At 44.5% G+C, this 23,752-nt stretch overlaps 1 protein-coding gene across 1 annotated transcript in view; it reads left to right on the top strand.

Annotated features, from left to right (window-relative positions):
• Positions 1–568: 568 nt before the first annotated feature.
• Positions 569–23,752, top strand: part of frmd6 (FERM domain containing 6) — a 118,818-nt gene continuing 95,634 nt past the window's right edge. Inside the window, exon 1 of the mRNA XM_033027331.1 lies at positions 569–1,304. The gene's annotated coding sequence lies outside the window, so the exon portion shown is untranslated. The remainder of the gene's footprint in view (positions 1,305–23,752) is intronic.

Genomic DNA, 23,752 nt, shown 5'->3' with positions numbered 1-23,752 from the left:
CCCTCCCCCTCCCCTTCCTCCCTCTCACCCCCTCCCTCCTCTAACCCCTCCTTCCTTTCCACTCTCCCTCCATGTACCTCTCTACCCATCCCTCCCTCTACTTCTCACCCTCCCTCCCTCATCATCCTTCTCCCTCCTCCATCCTGCTCCCCTCCCTCTCTCTCCCTCACCTCTTCTTTCTCCCTCCATCCATCCCTCCCTCTCGCTCCCCATCTCACCCATCCCCCCTCCCCACCTCTGTCCCTCTCCATCTCTCCCTATCTATCTCGCTCCCTCCCTATCTCTCTCCCCCTCTGCATAGCTCTCTTACCCCCTCCCCACCTCCCTTCTTGCCCATCTCTCTCACTCTCTCTTCCCATTTACATCTCCCTCCATCCCCATCTCCTCCCCTTCATCATGTCTTCCTCCCTCCACATATCTCCATCCCCTCACGTATCTCACACCCCTCACATCTTTCTCCATCCCTCCTCATCTCAATCTCACTTCCGTCCCCTCCCCCAGCCTATATAAAATTGTCCTCAAGCTGCGCATAGTTAGGAACAGCACGCCTTCCAGACCGTGTGATCATCCCTTAGAGGAGTGTTCATATTTCAGCCGCAGGGCGTAACATGTACAAATATGTCTCATGCAACATGCGAGCAGACGGAGCCACTGGGGTTCAGCATATGGTGAACACTGGGAGAGATGTTAGTTGAGTTACAAAACCAGAACAATAGAACCTCCTTGTTGCAAGCCAGTGAAATGTTGCTCGTTCAATGCTGGGCGAAGGATCAGACACTGGGTTACAGAGCAGGGGGGGAGATGGGCGCAGGGTGGTGTGTAGTCTGGGACTGTGTGTAAAGTGTTCTGGCCGGGTTGGAGGGATCTGTTCTTTGGTGTGCACATGAAAGCAGTGACACACACACACACACAGCGAGGCAGACAGGAGCTGACATGTCAGGGGAGTGGAGCAAACCATCCCAGTAACCAGGAGAGGGGGATTGCAACACAAAGCATGAACCAATGACTTCCAGGTGCCCCGCAGTTCTGTGCGACTCTGACTCCGACAGGGGCGAAGGGAGAGAAGGATCGAGGATAAAGCCAGCTTCTGCCCAGAGCTGACACGCACACACAAACAAACATACACACACAGTCGCAGCCAGCCTATGTGTGTATGGGGACTGAGCAGAGCAGCACATGCAGTCCGCTGCCGGCAGCAGCGCAGATGTGGCACTGAAGTTTGTCTTCTGCAACTCTTCCCACTTTACCGAGTCTTGGGCGGACATTACACTTGGACTGCTGAGCATTTGGGAGCACTTTCAGCGGTAAGAGACTGCCGGCTTTACTTCAACATTTTTTTTTAATAAGAAGGGCTTCGTTGTGGTGAAAGTAACATCTATAAATCTGCTTGCAAGCCTGTATAGAGGCACTTTTGAGCTCCCGTAGAGTTGGACGCAAAGTTACTTCCAAGAGATTCTGCGATTTTGAATGATTCCCAATTCGCTGTGAAACTTGATATCTATTTTGGTGTTCGCTTTGCTTGTGCTGTATCTGTGGCAAATGTTTATATCCTCCATGTACAATCCCGGTGGAATGTTTTAGTCAAACTCCCTCTCACCGGGAAAGACTGTCATTCCTGTGGTTTTTTGTCTGAACCCACGTCAGTCCCCACAGGACTGAGTGGAGCAATCCTTAAAAGATTTCTGGTAAATGTGTTTGGTCTGTAAGATTTCTGTTGTCTGAATATTTTTGCTTTCTATCTTTCTTCTCTAAACATTTAAGATCTTGGAGACAAACATTAACTCCGCTTCAAAGCCGCGGGGCGTAGTTTGTGCGATCGCTGGCTTCTGCCGAAGAACTGCATGCGGTGTAATTGTTACAACACTGCGAGTTATTTCCTTTCTTGGGTTTCTGTGAGTTGATTTATTTTTTTGGGATCAGATGGATGGATAGTGCCCAGGATAACTTCTAACTCTCAAGTCCCTCACTAAGCCTTTTTATTTATACAGAAACACTGTAGAAACCATAAACCCTGCCACTGGAGGCCTGGTCGATTCTGTCAGTGGTCCGTAAGGCAACACAATGCTCTTATGTTTGGGGGTGGAGAGCCCTTGTTCAACGTGAATCGGTGATCACGGCGAGCCAGCCCACCTTGCCCTGAATTTCCGTGCGATGTTTAAATCGCCTTGCATGATCCTATTGGGCCCCGTAAAAAGTAACATTGTTGCAAGGTTTGTTGCGAAATGACGAAGCAGCCAATGGAACGAGTCCACAGATTTGAATACACTGTTCCACTGAAGGCCTCTCTTGGGGCAGTGTGTGTGTCACTGACATGTTGTGGTCTTTCCAATTAATCTCACATTTGACATTTGTTGGAATATTGCAACAAGAACAAAAAGCTCAAAGGCTTTTGCTTGTTTGCTGGGGGAGTGCCGAGGCAAATCAAAATCACCTTTTGATTTGCCTTTTAAGTGACTGAAGCCAAGTATCTTTGCCTGTGTTCCTAGCCATGCACACAGGGGCAATGGAAATGTCCCTTTACGCCGTCCCTGCTGCAGCGTAGCAGTTAATTAAAGCTGATTTTAATTTCACTCTGTGGTGCTCCAGGGAATTAGCACTGCTTTTAGGAAACAGTAAAACATTGCGGGGGAATAAAAGGCAAACTAAGCTGGTTCTTTGAAAAAAAAATACATTCAAGTCAAGTGTTTTATTGTCATGTGTCCCAGATAGAACAATGAATTCTTAGTTGCTGCAGTGCCTTGAATATGTAAACATAGTACACTGTAAACAATATGATAAATGAGAGAGAAAAAAAGTTTAGGGTGTGTATATATATACACATACTCACAAGTACACACACACACACACACACACACACATACATACATACATACATACATACATATGTATGTATATGTATATATATATATCACGGCGAGCCAGCAATTCGCCCTCCCCCTGCTAGTTGAGCCATTGTGACATCATCAGTTGAAGCTGGTCGGTTTGAAATTAAAGCTATTTGATTTTTATAATATATATATATACATATACACACACACACACACACACACACACACACACACATATATATCTTATACATAAAAGTCTGATCTTGTACGTGTGTATATATGTATGTGTGTATATGTGGTTGTTTTTAAAAACACTACGCGGTAACGATTACATTTTTACATATTCCGATTAACATTTTTCCTGTAGAGGCCGGGATCACCTATCTGAACATTTCATGCTTTATTTCTCGACTTATTCTTGACTCATTACTGATTAAAAGTCTAAAAAAAACTCAAAAGACTTTGAAATTAAAACCACCATCTTCAAATGATGATGTCACAATGGCTCAGCTAGCAGAGACCAGCCTCAATGAAGATTTCATCCTATATTTGACACATTATTTGCAATTAAAGCTTTAAAAATGCCAACCTTCACAAGATTTTTACATATTCTGGTTCATATTTTCCCCTCGAGGCAGAGATCACTTTCACTGAACATTTTATGCTTTATTTCTCGACTTATTACTGATTAAAGTCTTAAAAAAATCAAAATATCTTTAATTTCAAACCGACCAGCTTCAACTGATGATGTCACAATGGCTCAACTAGCAGGGGAAGGGCAAATTGCTATTGCAACATGCAGGGCAAGTGGAATTTTTTTTAAAGATCATTGCTGAGGAGGGCAAGGGAGTGCTGGAATCTTACGTTAGGGAACAGCTTGAGTTGGAGAACCAGGTCTCCCGAGGGGCTACAGGTAGGGAACGGGTGCGTTGGGGGAACAGACCCAATGGGTCTGCACTTGGTGTATATATACACATACTCACAAGTACACGCGCGCACGCAAATACACACACACACATACATAAATACATATCAATTAACATACATATATATATATATCCATTAATATATATATACACACACACGTTCAAAAAAAACAAAACAATAGTAGTGCAATCATAGTCTATTGAAGTTCAGAGCTTATTTGAGGTTGTAGGGGTTAATACCCTGATGGCTGTGGGGAAGAAGATGTTCCTGAACCATGACGCTACAGTTTTCAGGCTCCTGTACCTTCTTCCTGATGGCAAGGGTGAAATGAATATGTGGCCAGGATGGTGTGGGTCTCTGATGATGCTGGCTGCCTTTTTGAGGCAGCGACTCTGATAAATCCCTTTGTTGGTGGGGAGACCAGAACCGATGATGGACTGGGCAGTGTTCACAACAGTGTTACAGTAAGATGTCTTGACAGTGTGAGTTTATTTTGATCATGAGTGATATGTCTATAAAGGAAAGATTGGAACTGTCCTTGATATTCTATTCAGGAATGAGGTCTATCTGTTACTGACATGTTCAGTGTGACCACTGATTCTGGAATTCCTTACTCAGCATGGTAATAGTAAAGGTTTTAAATAAAAATACATTGATAAAGTGAGTTAAAAACAAAAACACGGTGCTGATGGAATTCAGTAGGTTGGACAACATCTCTGGAGGACGGGGGAAGGAACTGCAGACTAATTAGATTCTGTTTTTAAAGTAAACAGGACGGGGAGAGGTGACATTTCAGGTTGGGACCCAAACCAACATCACAACCCGAAATATCAACTATCCATGTCCTCCCAAGATGCTGCCTGACTAGCCGAGTTACTGTAGCACTTTGTGTCTTTTTTTGTGGCATCTGCCGTTCCTTGCATTTTAGTGTAGTATGTATATGGAACTGCCTGAGGAAGTAGGTGAGGCATTTGGACAGGTACATAGATCGGAAAGGTTCACATGAACCAAATGCAGGCAAGTGGAACAAGCTTGGAGGAGGCGTCTTGGTTGGCATGAATGTGTTGGGCCGAAGGGACTGCTCTTGTGATGTATGATTCCATGGACAGAGGAAACTGTTAAAACTAAAAGCCTTAACTGAGGCTGGATTCCCGTATGCTAATGTCCTGCCCTGGTCAAATGTTTTTGCTTGCATTGATAAATTAGTTTGTTTTTGTTTACTTTAAAAACAGAATCTAATTAGTCTCATTAAGCTTCCGGTTCCCCGAGGGCCTTGTATCTGTGAGGGGAAGCTACAATAAACAGATGACATTGTTCACAGCTGTCCTATTGGGATTTGTGTTTCTTAATCTAGACATAGTTGTACATTTTTAGCTTATGTGACCAGTTAAAATGTGACTGTTACAGAGCAAACTAAAGCTGCCTAGAGCGATGCACTAGGTTTAAGCCCAACATTAGATAGACGAGATGCTGGAGTTACTCAGCAGGTCAGGCAGCATCTCTGGGGAAATGGATTAGGTGACGTTTCGGGTTGGAACCTTCTGAAGAAGTCTGTCTATCTTCGTAATAACCAGCATCTGCAGTTCCTTCCTGCACATTATTTCAGGCTAGTTCATATCTGGAGTCAGCTAAAAGAGGAAGCTATGGAAGCTAATACTATTTGGACTTTTAAAAGGCATATGGACTTTTAGGAGAGGTTAGGAAAGGTTTAGACTTAAATGGGACTAGCCCAGTATGCCAACTTGGTCGGCATGGACAAGGTGAGGTGGGCCGAAGGGCCTGTTTGATGCTGTACTGCTCTCTGACTCCAAATTGATTTCATATCTTTGTGTTATTATATCTCTAAATTTGATTGATAATGGTTCAATCGTGCAAAACATCTTCAGCGTGCTTTCTCACTGTCTGTTTGGGAGAGGTGCTATTATGCCCTCCAACTAAAAGAAGCCTCTGGAGTTTTTGAAAGTAAACAGTAAAGTTTGCTGCTTTTGAACTGTAAATGATCCATGGGCCCATTTCCCACTGCACCAGCCTCTTCCTGGAACCTGGAACCTCGTCTGTTCATTCCTTCCACGGATGCTGTCTGACCCGCTGAGTTCCTCCAGTACTTTATGTTGTACCTGATACGTTGTTGATTGCTCTGGCAAACAATGGCTTAACAATTCTTGAGAAAGGACTCGAACAAAAAAACAGTACAACACAGGAAAAGGCCCTTCAGCCCACATTGTCTGTGCTGGACATGATGCCAAGTTAAACTAATCTCCGTTGACTGCACGTGATTCATATCCCTCCATTCCTTGCATATTCATGTGCCTATTTAAAAGCATCTTGAATGTCATTCTTGTATCTGCCTCCATCACCACCCCTGGCAGTGCATTCCACGCGCCCACCACCCTCTGAAAAAGTTTTTTTTTATAAACATGCCCTGCACATCTCCTTAGAGTGTTGCCCTTCTTACCGTTTAAAGCTATGTCTTTGACATTTCCATCATGGAAAACAATTCTGACCGTCTACCATATCTACGCTTCTCATAATTTTATATATCTCCATCAGGTCTCCACTCAGCCTTCATTGCTCCAGAGAAAAGAATCCAAGTCTATCCAACCTCTCCTTTATAGCCATTAACTTCTAATCCAGGCAGCATTCAGGTAAACCTCTTCTGCATCTTTTCCAAAGCCTCCACATCCTTCATGTAATGGGTGACCAGAACTGCACAAAAAACTGCATAACCAATGTTTTCATATCATTGTTATGCAAATGATACCCAACTTTATTTGCCGCTGAGGATGGAAGACGCCTTTTCTGCAAAATCACTTCTGTCTTGTCTTGAGGACATTAAGTCCTGGATGGCCCTAAACTTTCTAGGATTTAATGAAAAGAAGACAGAGGTGATTTTATTTGATCCCAATGGCTGCCGTGAACCTCCATTTGTTGATTTAGGTCCATTGTCACGGTATGTGAAGCCGACAGTTTTGAACCTGGGTTTTAGGATGGACAGTGACTTTAAGTTAGATCACCAAATAGGCGCGGTGGTTAAGTCCAGCTTCTTTCACTTAAGGAAGCTGGCAAAGGTGAAGCCCATTCTCGAGCGGCAGCATTTTGAGACAGTAATCCATGCCTTTATTACATCTAGGCTGGATTACTGTAACGCACTCTATTTTGGAGTTGCTCGTTCTTCACTGACTCGTCTCCAGTTGGTTCAGAATGCTGCTGCTTGCCTTTTAACTGGAACTCGAAAGAGGGAGCACATAACACCAATTCTGGCCTCCCTCCACTGGCTCCCTCCACTCGTGCACTCTCGAGTTCATTTTAAAATTCTGTTATTTGTTTATAAATCTCTGAATGGGCTCGCCCCGCCTTACCTCTCTGAGCTGCTCCACCCATACGCTCCTGCCCGGTCCCTCAGGTCAGCTGATCAGCTGCTCCTGGAGGTACCGAGGTCTAAGCGGAAGCTCAGAGGGGATAGAGCCTTCTCTGTTGCTGCTCCGGCACTCTGGAACGCTCTGCCGTTGCACGTCAGACAGGCCCCCTCACTGTCCATCTTCAAAGCCAGTGTTAAAACACATTTATACTCCCTGGCTTTTGACCATGCATGAGACTTTGCTCCTGTTTTTAGTGTTTTTAATATTTCTTTATTTTGAATATCTTTACTTACTCCATCTTTTAATTGTTATTATTGGTGTGTATTAACTTTTGTGTCAATGATTAGTGATGTACAGCACTTTGTTGCAACTATGATTGTTTTTAAAGTGCTCTATAAATAAAATTATTATTATTATTATTATGTGTAATATCAGTGATTTTCATTATCAATTAATAATTAATCCTGTATAATTATTAGTAACATCATGTGTAATTTCATATTGGTGTACAGTTCATGTATAATTAGAATCAGATTTATTGCATTGCTGTTAGCTGAACACTTTACTATCATAGTATTGCTCGACACTGTTTAGCCAAGTTGCTGAATTATACCTCTTGTGAGCGAATCAAAGAAAATTATTTAACAGATATTTACTGGAAATATTATATGCCTAAAGATGTAGGCACTTCTAAGGGTTGTCTATAAACTGCAGAATATTTTTACTAGTTTAGATTCATCTTTCATCCTTGAATTACCATTAACCACAACTTGTATTTGTATAGCACGTCTAAGGCAAATAATAATCTGAAAGTCTTTCTCAGGGGTGTGATGGAACAAGCTTTGCCATGACCTTGACACAGCAACGGGGCAGAGAGCTAGCTTTTTAAGCTGGTAATTTAATGGAAAGGTGGCAGTCAGTGAGAAATAAAGAGGGAATTCTGTAAGTTTGGGGTTTGTGGCATGTGAAGGATTGGCTGCCAATGGCTTCCTTACTTTATAAATTTAAACAATTGTGCAGTGGCACAACTAGTTAAGCTGCTGCCTGACCACACCAGAAACTCCTGACTACAGATGCTGCCGTGTTCTCCCTGTGATGTGTTTCCTCTGGGCATTCTGAGTTTCACCCCACCTGTGGATTGGTGGGTTAATGGGTAATTGTAACCTGTCTCTGTTAAGTAGGTGAGTGGTAGAATCTGGGGGGAGTTGATAAGAAGGTGGGGGAAATAGAATATTGGATGCCTGTAAATGAGGTTGATGGTTGTTGTGAATTCAGTGGACCTAAAGGCCTGTTTTGTGCTGTATGTTTCTAGGACAATATAAATTTATAGTATACAGTGGTAAAACTTTGAATAACATTAACAACCAGGTCTGTTCAATCTTATACTGTTTGGGGGCAATTTATACTACCTTTTGTGTTTTAAGGGAGATCTTGGAAAATATCATCAATATTGGTTTATTTTTGTCACGTGTACCGAGATACAAGAAAAAGCTATGATAGACAATAGGTGCAGGAGTAGGCCATTCGGCCCTTCGAGCTAGCACCGCCATTCAATAATGATCTGATCATGGCTGATTGAATTGAATTGAATTGAATTGAATTGAATGCCTTTATTGTCATTCAGACCTTACGGTCTGAACGAAATTTTGTGCCTGCAGTCATATATACAATCATACAATAATAACAACAATAAACACAAATTAACACCACCACAGTGAGTCCTCCAAGCACCTCACTGTGGTGGAGGCAAAATTCTTAGGGCTGCAGTCCCTCTTCTTCTCCCTCTGCGCTGAGGCGATACCCCACCGGGCGATGGTAAATCAGTCCCGCGGCTCACCGAGCTCCACAACGGGCCGGCTCAAACACCGCGGCCCGGGGTGGTCGAAGCTGCCGCCCTCCAGTCCAGCGGACGCAGCCACTGGCCCGCAGCTGAACCCAGGACTCAGGTCACCGCCGCCAGAGCACCGTTCCAGCCCCGAGCCGGATCGCCCTCATCCACATTCAATACCCCGTTCCTGCCTTCTCCCCATATCTCTTTTGCTTGCTTGTTATCCAGTCAAATCATATTTTACAATCAAGCTGTACACAAGTAGAACAGGTAGTGCAAGCGGAAATTCCCAGATTGCGGTATCGTGTTACAGCATTGTAGCGTTACTGATACAGAGTAAAAGTCCAGTATCCACAATGAGGTAGGTCAGAAGATCAGGACTCCAGCCCAGTTTATGGGAGGATTGTTTAGTATTCTGTTAACAGCTGGAAGGAAGCTGTTCCTGAATCTGTTGGTTTGTGGTTTCAGGCTTTTGGTATCTTTTGCCTGATAGGGGAGGGGAGAAGAGACAATGGCCATGAGTAGTCCTTGAGTATGTTAGCTGTTTGCCCGAGGCTGCATGGTGCAGATAGAGTCAATGGTGGAGAGTCCCGCCTGGACTGGGCTACATCCACACCTTTCGTTTTTAGTTTAGTTTTAATTTAGTTTAAGATTACTCTCTGCAATTTCTAGCAGTCTTGGGCAGAGCTGTTCCATTTGGGAGAGCTTTTAAAACATATGTTCTAAATGTCTTTTTAGCAGCTGATAACTCTAACAACGGATAAAAGCTGAGGATTATCAGCAGAAGAGGAAGAAGAGTAGTTTGAAGCCTATACTTCTGATAGCGTGTGTTTCGAATATGGAGTATTTTATCTGATACAATAACTACGTGAAATTTTAAGAGGGATTTGGATCTGTGTATGAAAGTGACTAATGTATAAGGTGTGGAGGAATACTGGAGATTTGAAGGTGATTGTCCTTGTTGAAGAATTGACAGGGTACTGTGTACTGAACAGTGTTGATGCCTCTGATGCTTTGATCAATTTTCAGTAACTTGGTGGGAGCAGGTCTGCCCTGTGCCAGTACATTGTGAGTCCGACCACCGATCAAGAGATTAATATCGTAATGTGGACTGACATCTCAGTGGAGTGTTAAACTACAGCTCTCTCAGGTGGAAAGATCCAATGGAATTTTTCAGAAACCAGAGGAGGTCTCCTGAGTTCCGAGACAAAATGAATCCCTCATGTAATGCATTGAATAGGAATTTATTGACATAAAGTTCCATCTACAATGTATTCTATCACTCTGTTCAAGAGTATTTATCTGGAGTCGTTTGGCAGCCCCATTTTTTAAATACTGCAACAGTGACAAAACTTCAGAATTATATCTGGAGGAACAGCACCTCATATAGAGCATATATAAAAACAACACCTTGGGTAGCATACAATCCAATGGTATGAGCAAAGCATTCCCCAGGTCCAAGTTATACCACCTGTCCGCACCCTCTCTTTCCCCTGCCCATCAGGCCACCCTGGCTCACTTACCAATGAAGGCCAGTGTACCAAAAACCTTTTTCACCACCCTATCTACCCTATTACAGAGGTGGCACAAATGTGAGTGAAAGGACTGAGGAAAGGAGATTGTAACGGAGTGTAAAAAGATTCAGTGACAATCCCAAAATGAGAGACCGTCAACGTGAAACAAGTGTGCAAACGCAGCTGGAATGAAAGTGTGAACAGTGATGTTAAATACCGAGGGGAATGCAAACAGTTACACAAAGACTAAGAAGTTATTTTTCTCTACATGACTGCTGCCCTGGCAATCAATAAGCATAACATTCTACTTCATTGATTAGGCACAGCTTTTAACTACAAATAAAGATCAAGTTGCATCTCAAGGTTTATTCTTTTAAACTTTAGTTTGATAAGCCATAAAGCATAAATGAAAAGTAATTTTAAAATTCCCTGAGGACAGCGCATTAACTTTTGTAGTTAGGGGACTACCCAAATGTTACAACAACCAATGACAACTTAATTATCTTTCCAATTCCAAATATCTAACCAGTTGTCTGACTGCGATATTGTATTTCTATCAAGAGGCAAGAGTGTTTAATGGTCCTTTGTACTGGCAGCAGAACAATAAAATTCTTACTTGCTGCAGCAGTACAGTTTATATTAATGCAATAACACACTGATAAATATGCAATAATCAATAATACAATAAATTAATATTCATTAGTGTAGAAACAAGGAATTGCATATGCTGTTTACCAAGGAAGGACACAAATGCTGGAGCCACTCCGCATGTCAGGCAGCACCCCTGGAGATCATGGATAGGCGATGTTTCGGGTCGAGACCCTTCTTCAGACTCTGTTAATCAGTTATACTAGGGAACCATAATAGTACAAAATCAAAGTCTGTAGTGCAACCAAAAAAAAAGTAGTCAGCTGCCAATTCTGGTTGCTGAGGTTGGTGTTGTGTACCGTTCAAGAGCTTGATGGTTGCTGGTCGAAGCTGCTCTTGAATTTGAAATTCATCTGAAGTTTTCATGCACTTGTACCTTCCTCCTGATGGTGGTAGCAAGATAATAGCATGGCAAGGGTGGTGTGCGTCTTTGATATTTGCTGTCTTTTTGGGGCAGTGCCTCCTGTAGATCCCTTCAATGTTGAGGAGATCAGTATCTGTGATAGCCGGGGCAGTGTCCACTACTCTCTGTGCCTCCTTTGTTCCTCGTACATTCCATCATATGGTTGTCAAATTCTCTCATTAAACAGTATGGCTGCACGGTTCAATTCATATGCAACATGCTTATTGATGGTCAGTCTTGTTTATAATTGATTTTCAAGATGGTGTTGCTGCCTGGCTCAGGTTATTGCTTGGGCTGGTTTGTTTGCAGAAGGGAATGAAATGGCTATCTTTGAACTGTTGCAGTTCAATGTTAAAGCAGCTAACATAATGTTCTTATTTTTTGTGTGCAAGTGATTGGTTTGAACAGGAAACATACCGTCAACAAACATTGGTTGGGAATAAACTCATGGTGACAAGAGTGTGTGAAAGATAGCGGAGTGTCTGAAATGATTAGCATTACTGACCAGTTGAGACATTATGACAGTATATTCCTAGACATGGAGTCATATAGCCTAGAAGTTTGAAGAAATGTCCCCGACCCAAAATGTTGGCTCTCTGCTGCTCCATCTACAGATGTGCCTGACCCATTGAGTTCATGCAGCACTTTATGTTTTGAGCATGGAAATGGGTCTTTCAGCCCATTGTCTCAGCACCAACAATCAAGCACCCACCTGTACAAATCCTATTTTGTCACCTTGCAACACTCATCAACTATTCCTAATCTGAATAAGAGTCCCGACCCGAAATGTCACCCATCCTTTTTCTCCAGAGATGCTTCCTAACCCGCTGAGTTACTCAAAGGACTTTTTGAGTTACTCAAAGGACTCAAAGTTACTCCAGCACTTTGTGTCTATCAACTCTTCCTAATCCATCAGCTCCCCATCCTCATTAGGCCAATTGACAGTAGCCAGCCAACCAACCAGCATGTCTTTGGGATGTGGAAGGAAAGCAGGGCATCGTGGGGGAATCCCATGTAGCCACAGATAGAATGAGCAAACTCCCCCGTCAGCACCAAAGGTCAGGATCCGACGTGGGTCTCTGGACCTGGGAGACAAGGAGGCCAACCAAAGTGTCCTCACTGGTTAAAGACACAGATCGGATCACCGGCTAGCGTGGTAAGTCACCAATGTTTAAGTGTCAGATGTACTGGCAATGCAACAATGAAATTCTTACTTAACGCAGCTTCACAAGCCAGTATTTTTTGGTTCAGTTTATTACTACAAATAACACACACATAAATATGTAGGAAGGAACTGCAGATGCTGGTTTAAACTGAAGATAGGCACAAAAAGCTGGAGTAACTCAGCAGGACAGGCAGAGAAGGAATGGGTGGCGTTTCAGGTTGAGACCCTTCTTCAGATTAGTGAGGGGAAAGGGAAACTAGAGATATCAATGAAGATGGAGAGATATAGGACAATGAATGAAAGATATGGAAAAAAAAGTAACAATGATAAAGGAAACAGGTCATTGTTAGCTGCCTGTGGGGTGAAAACGAGAAGCTGGCGATTTGGGATGCACATAAATATATACAGTAATAATTAATACTCTACTAAATTAAGAATTGTAATAAGTGAGTTCGGTATTCCGAAAAACACAAGGAATCATGAGATTTGTCAAAGGTCATTAGTGATAAAGAAAAAGCGAACAAAGCACTGGCTGTATAAACTGTGTATAAATTATTAACTATTCTACCAACGAATTAATCTAGAATTCTGTCAACACAATAGCTTCCTTTCTTGTTCTGCTGTTCACACACAACTTACACAGTCCCAATTCTAGTTCAGTTCATTAATCTGCAATTATTAGATATTCAAAAAGTTAAAGAATTTATTATTTTCATTTAGTCCTTAATGTGTTTGCTATTGGAATAAGAAAATATTACTTGTTTGAAACATTTTCTTATCTTTATTCATAATTTATGTGTAAAAATATATTTCATCTGAGGAAAGGGGGTGCCAGGTAGCGGGAGAGTGGGGGGTGTAACAGCGAGAGAGATGCGAGTGGGAGACGGGGGGAGACTGGACCGGCGGAGACTTACTTAGCAGCTGAGCTGCTGCGTGTGTACAGACCTGCATTTCATCCGTAGTCAGGATCAAACCCGGGTCTCCGGTGTTGCAAGCGCTGTTGAATTGCGACTGGACCGTCCTCGTCCCCCTCGTCCCCCCCCACCCCCCCCCCCCAATCTCCCATCCCTGGCCGGAGATGTCCGGGGTGCCCCTGGACTGACGGGACACCAGCCCGGAACAGTGACGGTCCCAGGCTTACAGGCAGCGCGGAGAAGAAGCTCTAACTCCAGCTCAACTCTGCTCCAACTCCCGACTAACCCATTCCCCGACGGGCCGGGAACCGTCATCTACACCTCTCTCCTTATCCAGTGGCTGTCGGTTAACCCCCTCGGTGCCGGCGAAAGCCGAGCACCAGTCATCAACGGGGATACACACAAAATGCTGGAGTAACTCAGTGGGACTGGCAGCATCTTTGCAGAAAAGGAATAGGTGACGTTTCGGATCGAGACCCTTTTCCAGCTCTTCGGCTTAGCTTTTGCGAAGGTTAATTTACTCAGTGGAACATGGAGCTATCTGCATTCCCACTGGGGAACGTACTTTGATTACCATCAGAAGCGGTTTAGGTGTGGCAGCTCTATTCGGTTCACTCAAGCCCATCAGGCATGTGGCATCATGCCTGTTCCCAGCTAATCGGCTGGTTCTTGGTAAAATATATTGGGGACTCACCAAGAATATTGAGTCCTGGAAACCAATCAAAGGGTCAGCGCACCTCCTGTTGGGCAAATGTGCCTTGACCTGTCATTAGTTGGCTCAGCGTTTGCTCAGATGGAATATTCAGGACCTGAGTCAGGACCCTTTTTCACACCAAAGAGGATCCTTTTGAAGAAGGGTCCTGTCCCCAAACGTTGTCTGTCCATTCCCTCCACAGATGCTGCCTGACTGGCTGAGTTCCTCCAACACTTTGTGTTTTGCTCAAGATTACAACATCTGCAGTCCCTTGTGTCTCCATATTTAGATCCTGTATTGATTTAGTAATTGGAATACAATTTAATTGAGGGAGTTCAAATTGAATTGTAAACCACAGAATGAAAGCTGAAAGGGCAAAGGATAAATCCCAGATTAATCTAAATTCTCACTTTAATTCTGCGCCATTTATTAATTTCCTTGACATGTTTTACAAGCGACCTTCCCTCAGTGTTGTTGTTGGTTGTGGAATCGTGCTGCTTCATCAATGTTTAAAACAGGGCAGCAGATTTAAAATAATAGATCTTTTACCCTGGTTCACTCTTTCGTTAGGCAGGGCCCAAATTCCCACTAATCAGAAAAGAAAAGGAATGAATAATGGGGCTGAAAAATATAAATAGTAAAGATTGTTGAACGGTACAATTAAATTCTCATTTGCTGTAAATGAAATTATCAATATAATAAGCAATAATACAATAAATAAAAGGTAACCATAATAAGATCATAAGTGATAGGAGCAGTATTCGGCCATTCGGCCCAACGTCTAGTCCGCCATTCAATCATGGCTGATCTATCTCTCCCTCCTAACCCCATTTTCCTGCCTTCCCCCTATAGCCCCTGACACCCGTACTAATCAAGAATAGAACCTATTCAGTGGAGAAAAATACTACTTTCATTGCTGCTTTCCCAGAGATAAATCGTCCATAATTAAAATAATTATATTTTATGGTTTGTAGGGTGGTCAGTCAAACTAGTCAGAAATGTTGGGGAAGTCCAGGACAAGGGGTCACAGTTTAAGGATAAGGGGGAAATCCTTTAAGACCGAGATGAGAAAAACATTTTTCACACAGAGAGTGGTGAATCTCTGGAACTCTCTGCCACAGAGGGTAATTGAGGCCAGTTCATTGGCTATATTTAAGAGGGAGTTAGATGTGGCCCTTGTGGCTAAAGGGATATGGAGAGAAGGCAGGTACAGGATACTGAGTTGGATGATCAGCCATGATCATATTGAATGGCGGTGCAGGCTCGAAGGGCCGAATGGCCTACTCCTGCACCTATTTTCTATGTATCTATGTAATATGGAAAAGCTGGGAAAGGAAGCAGATTAAGAGATTTGGGTGTAGCTGATCCAACGGGAGTTGAATTGGTGCGAATGGTGGAGTGACAGGTATACTGAAGGCGTGAGGCATAGGGGAAGTGCCATTGAAATTGTAGAATCCTTTGCGGTTACTTTGGCCTCTGGCTAAAAGCAGGCCCACAATTAGTTTAGTTTATAGTCATGTGTATCGAGGTACCGTGAAAAGCTTTTGTTGCAGGCTAACCAGTGAGCAGAAAGACAATGCATGATTACCATCGAGCCGTCCACACTGTACCAATAAATGATAAAGGGAATAAAGTTTAGTGTAAGATAAAGTCCGATTTAAAAATAGTCTGAGGGTCTTCAATGAGGTAGCTTCGGGATCGCTCTCTATTTGTTGATAGGATGGTTCAGTTACTTGATAACAGCTGGGAGAAACTGTTCCTGAATCTGAAGGTGTGTGTTTTCACACTTCTGTACCTCTTGCCTGAAGGGAGAGGGAAGAAGAGGGAGTGACCGGGGTGATACTCCTCCTTAATCATGCTGGTGGCCTTGGCGAGGCAGCGTGAGGTATAAATGGAGTCAATGGAAGGAAGGTTGGTTTGTGTGATGGTCTGGGCTGCGTACACAATTTTCTGCAATTTCTTATAGTCTTGTAAGGCGCTGTTCCCAAACAATGCTGTGATTGTTCTGTTGCTTTTTATTAGAATGACTGTATGAGAAATCAAATTCCTCGTATGTTGCAAAACTTACTTGTCTAATAAAGTATGATTATGATGCATCCCGATAAAATGCTTTCCATGGCGCTTCCATAGAAGTTGGTGAGATCTGATGAATTTCCTATAGATAGAAAGGCCTGTTCTCGTGCTGTACAGTTCTATGTTCCCAGAAGCTATAGAATACTTTCATTGTCAGTCAGCAGCATGCAGTGGGATGCATTGGGGCTGGGAGAGAGGGCGTACAGGTTGTTTGGATGTGGCACTGGTTGTCTTAGTGGAGGAGGTTTGCAACAGGAGGAGTATCCTTGCAGAGGTAGTCATCTCCTCTCCAACACTGGCTAGCTGGGTTTCAGTATGCAGCCCCATTACAGGGTAAACAACAAGGTTCCCTTCCTGACAACTGACAGTTCGCAAGTTGGAAATGTGCCTGCCTGCCTGCCAACACATCCCAATGAAGACCAAGGGCAGGCAGTCGTTAAGCCAGGGCACCAAACTTGCCCATTCAGGTAGTACCATGAACTGAATTCCCGCACTGCAGAAGATGCTTGCACCCCCCCTCCCCCCCCTCAAAAACCGTCACGGCACGGTGGCACAGCGGTAGATTTGCTGCCTTACAGCGGCAGAGACCCGTGTTCAATCCTGACTACGGGTGCTGTCTGTACGGAGTTTTTACGTTCTCCCCGTGACCTGCATGAGATTTCTCAGAGATAATAATAATAATAATAAATTTTATTTTTGGGTGCCTTTCAAAAATCTCAACGACACCTTACAGAGATTAACAAGAATAATAAAACATATAATCGGAATAAAATAAATAATAAAGACATCACCAAGACACAAATTAAAAACAGAATTCAATCTAAAGACAAAAAATCAAAAACACAATGTGAAAGAGAGAGCAGCGCCAGCGTCCACTCTCCCTTCCGACAGCCATCTTGGACACAGACTAACATGTTTACTTACACACAAAAAATCATCGCCCCACAATGGTTACCACTGTGGGGGAAGGCACAATGTCCAGTCCCCATCCCCAGTTCACCCAAAGTCAGGCCTATTGAGGCCACCGCTATTGCCTCTACGGAGGCCCGATGTTCCTGGTCGTTCTCACCGGGTGGTGTTGCCCCGGCGTCGGGAGAGTCCTCTCAGCGGCTGGGCCACCTGGAACGGCCGCTTCCTGACTGGGGACCGCGGCTTCCGAAGCCGACAAGGCCGCGCCGGTTTGGAGCTCCCAGGCTCCCGATGTTAGAGTCGGCGCCGCCCGCTCCGCAGATCCGCAGATCCGCAGCCCGGAGGTGTTGATCTCGGCGGTCACAGCTCACCGGAGCTCCAGTGCGTCGATCCAGCGCGGCGACCCAGGTAAGGCATCGCCCGCTCCGCCACATTTTCTCTAGTGTGTGTAGGATAGTGTTAATGTGCGGGGATCGCTTGTCGGTGTGGACTCGGTGAGCCGAGGGGTCTGTTTCCGCACTGTATCTCTAAACTAAACGGAAATTTTTTTATCCCACTGGTCTCCTAAACACTTGCTCCGATGTGTCGGCTGTACGGAGGTTGGGCATTCCTTTACTTCCAAACAATTTCTTTAAAACTGAAAATTAACTTGTGTTCCTTCGGACTTGCATTGTCAATGGAGTTCTCTCTCTTTTTGCTTGTTGTTTACTTTTTTTAATAAATTCCTATTGATTTCTCCTCTGCCCACCTTAATCTCATTGATGGGACGGGTTATTGGTTCCTTAAATTATTATGCAGGGAAGTTTTATGAGGATGTTGGCAGAGGTCAAGAGATATTGATGTGTTATGTCTGAGAAATCGTTCAAGAGGTGACCTACTGGTTCAAATGAACAGTCATCAATCTGAAAAGTCAACTCCTCTTGAATTGAATTGAATACATTTTATTAGCCAAGTATGTATACATACAAGGAATTTGCCTTGGTGCTTTGCTCGCAAGGATAACAACATGACGATTAAAAATAAAACATTAGAATTTAAACATGTGAAGAGTAAAATAAAATACCAGAGCGAAAGGAGACTACAGACTTTTGGCTGTTGAGTAGAGCTACTGCTTGTGGAAAAAAAAGCTGTTTTTATGTCTGGCTGTGGCGGCTTTGACAGTCCGAAGTCGCCTCCCAGAGGGAAGCACATCAAAGAGTTTGTGGCCAGGCTGAGAGGGGTCAGAGATGATCTTATCAGCTCGCTTCCTGGCCCTTGCAGTGTACAGTTCATCACTTTCCACAGTTACACAGAGAAGTTTGGGCTAGAACCTGTGGAGGTGGAGTGCAGGAGGCTGAGGAATGATCTTATAGAGGTGTCTAAGATAATGACGGGAATAGGTAGTGTGAATCCCACTGAGAATCTTTTCCATGGTAGGGGAGTCGAGACCTAGATGGCATGAGTTTAAGGTGAGGGAGGAAAGATTTAATAGGAACCTGAGGGGAAACTCACACAGAGGGTGGTGTGTGTATGGAATGAGTTGCAAGAGGAAGTATTCAAAAGGGAACTGCAGATGCTGGAATATCGAAGGTACACACAATTGCTGGGGAAACTCAGCGGGTGCAGCAGCATCTATGGAGCGAAGGAAATAGGCGACGTTTCGGGCCGAAACCCTTCTTCAGACTGATGGGGGGTGGGGAAAGAAAGAAGGAAAAGGGGAGGAGGAGGAGGAGCCCGAGGGCGGGCGGATGGGAGGGTGGGAGGAGACAGCTAGAGGGTTAAGGAAGGGGAGGAGACAGCACGGGCTAGCCAAATTGGGAGAATTCAATGTTGATGCCGTAAGGACGCAAGGACCCCAGACGGAATATGAGGTGCTGTTCCTCCAATTTCCGCTGTTGCTCACTCTGGCAATGGAGGAGACCCAGGACAGAGAGGTCGGATTGGGAATGGGAGGGGGAGTTGAAGTGCTGAGCCACAGGGAAGTAGTTGAGGCAGGTATCCTCCACAAGAGGAAGTAGTTGAGGCAGGTATCCTAACAGCATTTAAAAGACATTTATACAGGTACACGGATAAAGATATCGCTTGGAAACACCCTTCAGCCCACTGAGTCCACACCGACCATCGATTGCCTGTTCATGCAAGTTCTATGTTATTCCACTTTTGCATCTTCTCCCTACACACTAAGGGGAATATACAGATGCCAATTAGCATAAAAACCTGCACGTCTTTGGAGTGTGGGAGGAAAGCGTAGGAAACCCACGTGGTCAATGTGCACAATTGATTGATTGAAAGATACAACATGGAAACAGGCTATTCTGCCCACTGACTCCATGCCAACCATCAAATCACCTGATCACGCTGGAAACAAGGAACTGCTGATGCTGGTTTACAAAAAAAGACAAAGTGCTGGCCAGCGGGTCAGATAGCATCACTGGAGAACATGAATAGTTGATGCTTTTGGTCAGGAGCCTTCCTGTTCACACTAGTTCTATGTTATCCCAGTTCTGCATCCACACCCTACACAGTCAAGGCAATTTTACAGAGGCAAGTGACCTACAAGCCCGCATGTCTTTGGGATGCGGGAAGAAACTGAAATACCAGGGGGAAACACAGACGGTCACAGAGGAAATGTGCACACTCCACAGAGACAGCACCCAAGGTCAGGATTGAACCCACATCTCTGGTGCTAAGAGGCAGCAGATCTACCAGCTGGGCCTCTCTGCCATCTAAGTTCAAGATTCAGGTATAAAACAAGAAATACATAACTCGGCCAAAATTGATTCAGTTCTTTGCTATTGGTGTTGGTGTGTTATTGTTACATGTAGCGAGGTGCAGTGCAAACGTTTGTTTTTGTGCTATCCATTCAAATCATACTATACATGAGTAAAATCAAGCCGTACACAAATATACCAGGTAGTGCTTAGAGGAAACATGCTAGAGTGCATCATACAGTGTTACGTAATTATCCTGTTAGTTACACAAAAAGTGCAGATATAAATGGAAAAATGTAAGGACTCAATGAGCTGGGAAAATCCCGACCACACCCTTAGTTAATGGTGGCCATGTCATTAAATATATTCAAGGAAGTAAATACATTTCTTAACGTTAAAGGGATTATGGAGATAAATATGGAACATGGTACCCATGGAGATGAGCATCTATGATCATTATAAATGATGAACCAAGCCTGATTCCAATTTTCTATTTCTAAGATGTTTTAATAATAAATAATAACATAATTCAGATTCAGATTCAGATTCAACTTTGCCGGGTACAGTACAGAGACAACGAAATGCAGTTAGCATCTCCCTGGAAGAGCGACATAGAATATGATTTCAATAAATAAATCTATTTACATGCATACAGTCATAGACTTATTTTTCCTGTGGGAGGAGTGTCCGGGGGGGGGGGGGGGGGGATTGGCAGTCACCGAGGTACATTTTTGAGTAGTGCGACAGCCGCAGGGAAGAAGCTGTTCCTGGACCTGCTGGTCCGGCAACGGAGAGGCCTGTAGCGCCTCCCGGATGGTAGGAGGGTAAACAGTCCATGGTTGGGGTGAGAGCAGTCCTTGGCGATGCTGAGCGCCCTCCGCAGACAACGCATGCTTTGGACAGACTCAATGGAGGGGAGCGAGGAACCGGTGATGCGTTGGGCAATTTTCACCACCCTCTGCAGTGCTTTCCGGTCGGAGACAGAGCATTTGCCATACCATACTGTGATACAGTTGGTAAGGATGCTCTCGATGGCGCAGCGGTAGAAGTTCACCAGAATCTGAGTGGACAGATGGACCTTCTTCAGTCTCCTCAGGAAGAAGAGACGCTGGTGAGCCTTCTTGACCAGAGTTGAGGTATTGTGGGTCCAAGAGAGGTCATCGGAGATGTTGACCCCCAGGAACCTGAAGCTGGAAACACGTTCCACCTCCGTCCCGTTGATGTGGATGGGGGTGTGCGTGCAGCCCCTAGACTTTCTGAAGTCTACAATGAGCTCCTTGGTCTTCTTGGAGTTAAGGGCCAGGTTGTTGTCAGCGCACCATGCTGCTAGGAGCTGGACCTCCTCCCTATAGGCCGACTCATCGTTGTTGCTGATGAGGCCAATCACCATTGTATCATCTGCATACTTGATGATGGTGTTAGTACCATGTACAGGTGTGCAGTCGTAGGTGAAGAGGGAGTAGAGGAGGGGGCTCAGCACACAGCCCTGTGGAACGCCGGTGTTCAGGGTGAGGGTTGAAGAGGTGTGCTTGTCTAACCTAACAGACTGGGGTCTGTTGGTTAGAAAGTCCAGTATCCAGTTGCAGAGGGAGGGGTCGATGCCCAGGTTACCAAGTTTGGTGATTAGTTTAGAGGGTATAATGGTGTTGAATGCTGAGCTGTAATCGATGAACAGCATTCTTACGTAAGTGTCTCTGTTGTCGAGGTGGGAGAGGGCGGAGTGAAGTGCCATTGAGATGGCATCCTCCATACTCCTATTCTTGCGGTAGGCAAACTGATAGGGATCCAATGTGGGGGATAGGCAGCCTTTGAGATGTGCCAGGACCAGCCTCTCGAAGCACTTGGTGATGATGGGGGTAAGTGCAACTGGGCGGAAGTCGTTGAGGCTTGCCGCAGTGGAGTGTTTTGGCACCGGCACGATGGAGGTGGTTTTAAGGCACGTGGGGACAACTGCTTGGGCAAGTGACAGGTTGAAGATGTCAGTCCAGACGTCTGTCAGCTGCGCAGCACAGGCCCTGAGGACGCGCCCGGAGATGCCGTCAGGGCCAGCAGCCTTACGTGCATTAGTCCTACTCAGTGCCACGTACACATCGTAGGGGGTGAGTGTGAGGGGTTGGTGATCAGCAGGGAGCACAGCCTTGATGGCTGTCTCTAGATTGTCCCTGTCGAAGCAGCCATAGAAGTGGTTAAGCTCCGCAAGGAAGGAGGCGTCGCTGGATGTGGGGGTGGTGTTGGTGGCTCTATAGTCCGTGATGGCCTGGATACCTTGCCACATGCGTCGGGGGTCGGAGTTGTTGTTAAAATAACCTGAAAACACTTTAACAATTGGACTACTTTACCATAAGCACTAGTACAGTATCTAGATTACATTTGCTATTGAGCAAAATGCTTTGTGTAAACACAGCTGAAACTGTGAAGCTGCAGCCAGTTTTGGCTTCTGGTAATGGTGATCAGAAGTTATTCTGTAATGCCCCTGTCCCACTTAGGAAACCTCTGGAGACTTTGCGCCCCACCCAAGGTTTCCGTACGGTTCCCGGAGGTTGCAGGTGGTTACCGGAGGTTGCAGGTAGTGGAAGCAGGTAGGGAGACTGACAAAAACCTCCGGGAACCGCACGTAAACCTTGGGTGGGGCACAAAGTCTCCAGAGGTTTCCGTTCAGGTTTCCTAAGTGGGACAGGGGCATTACTTTAAAGAAGCAGAATTTAAATTGGGTTTCTCATTACCTTGAGATGGCCTAACATCCTTTACAGTAAAGTTTCATCAGTTTTGAATAAGACTCCCGACCCAAAACATTGCCTGTCCGCTGCTTCCACAGATGCTGCCTGACCTGCTGAGTTCCTACATCACGTTGTGTTTGTCACTTTACAGCTAATTACTTATAAACTGTGGCAATGTAGGAAATGCAACAACCGACTAACAGCCAACAAGTCCCCGCAAACACTGTTGTGGTACAATCTTGATTATGTCCAGATGAAGGGTCCCGACCCAAAAACGTCATCAGTCCTTTCCCTCCACAGATGCTACCTGACCTGTTGAGATCCTCCAGCACTTTGTGTTATGCTCGATTCCAGTATCTGCAATCTCTTGTTCCTCCAATTAGTTTTTGTAATGTTTATCGAGATCTGAACATTGATAGGACACTAGGCAGACGTCTTCTGCTTTTCTTCCAAGTATTTGTGGTGGGATCTGTCATGCTGTGGACAAATAGCCTCCACTTAATGTCTTAATTGGAAGGCACTGCCTTGTATCTCTCCATAGGAACAACATGAAGTTGTGTGTCTGTACCACTAATAATTTTTAAACTCTCAAGCTTCTATCTCTCTGCCAATATTGCAGCCAGCTAAAATCCAGCTCACGCTTTGCTGGATTGAAGTTCAGTGAACAGAAGAGTTTATTTTGAACCAGCAGTCACAGAGGGATTTCTGCATGACTTGGGCAATGGTAGGGTGATTTCAGAGCAGTGTGTTATTTTGGTGTTGCAAAGTAACAGGCATCGGGGATTAGCACAGCCAGAATAATACTTAACATCTCCAATTCTCAGTCAAAAATAGTTCCCCTCATCTCGTTACCAGCCATTTAAAACAAAACCTCTCATTCAGTTCAAATGATGCAAAGTTTGAACACAACTCTTTGTGTGCAGTTTTAACATGGCAAACTCAATCTAACATGTTTATAGGTTCTCGTTCTAAAACAATGGAGTGTGTGTCTGCAAATGTTTTTTTTTTAATCTGTTGGCTGAGTTGTAATTGGCTCGACAGTGTGTACACAACTGGAGCAAAAAACATTCTTGTACATATTCA

Source organism: Amblyraja radiata, chromosome 9 (genome assembly GCF_010909765.2).
Source record: "Amblyraja radiata isolate CabotCenter1 chromosome 9, sAmbRad1.1.pri, whole genome shotgun sequence".
Taxonomy (NCBI): Eukaryota; Metazoa; Chordata; class Chondrichthyes; order Rajiformes; family Rajidae; genus Amblyraja; species Amblyraja radiata.
The sequence above is the reverse complement of the archived record's forward strand: the minus strand, read 5'-3'. Positions and strand labels throughout refer to the sequence as shown.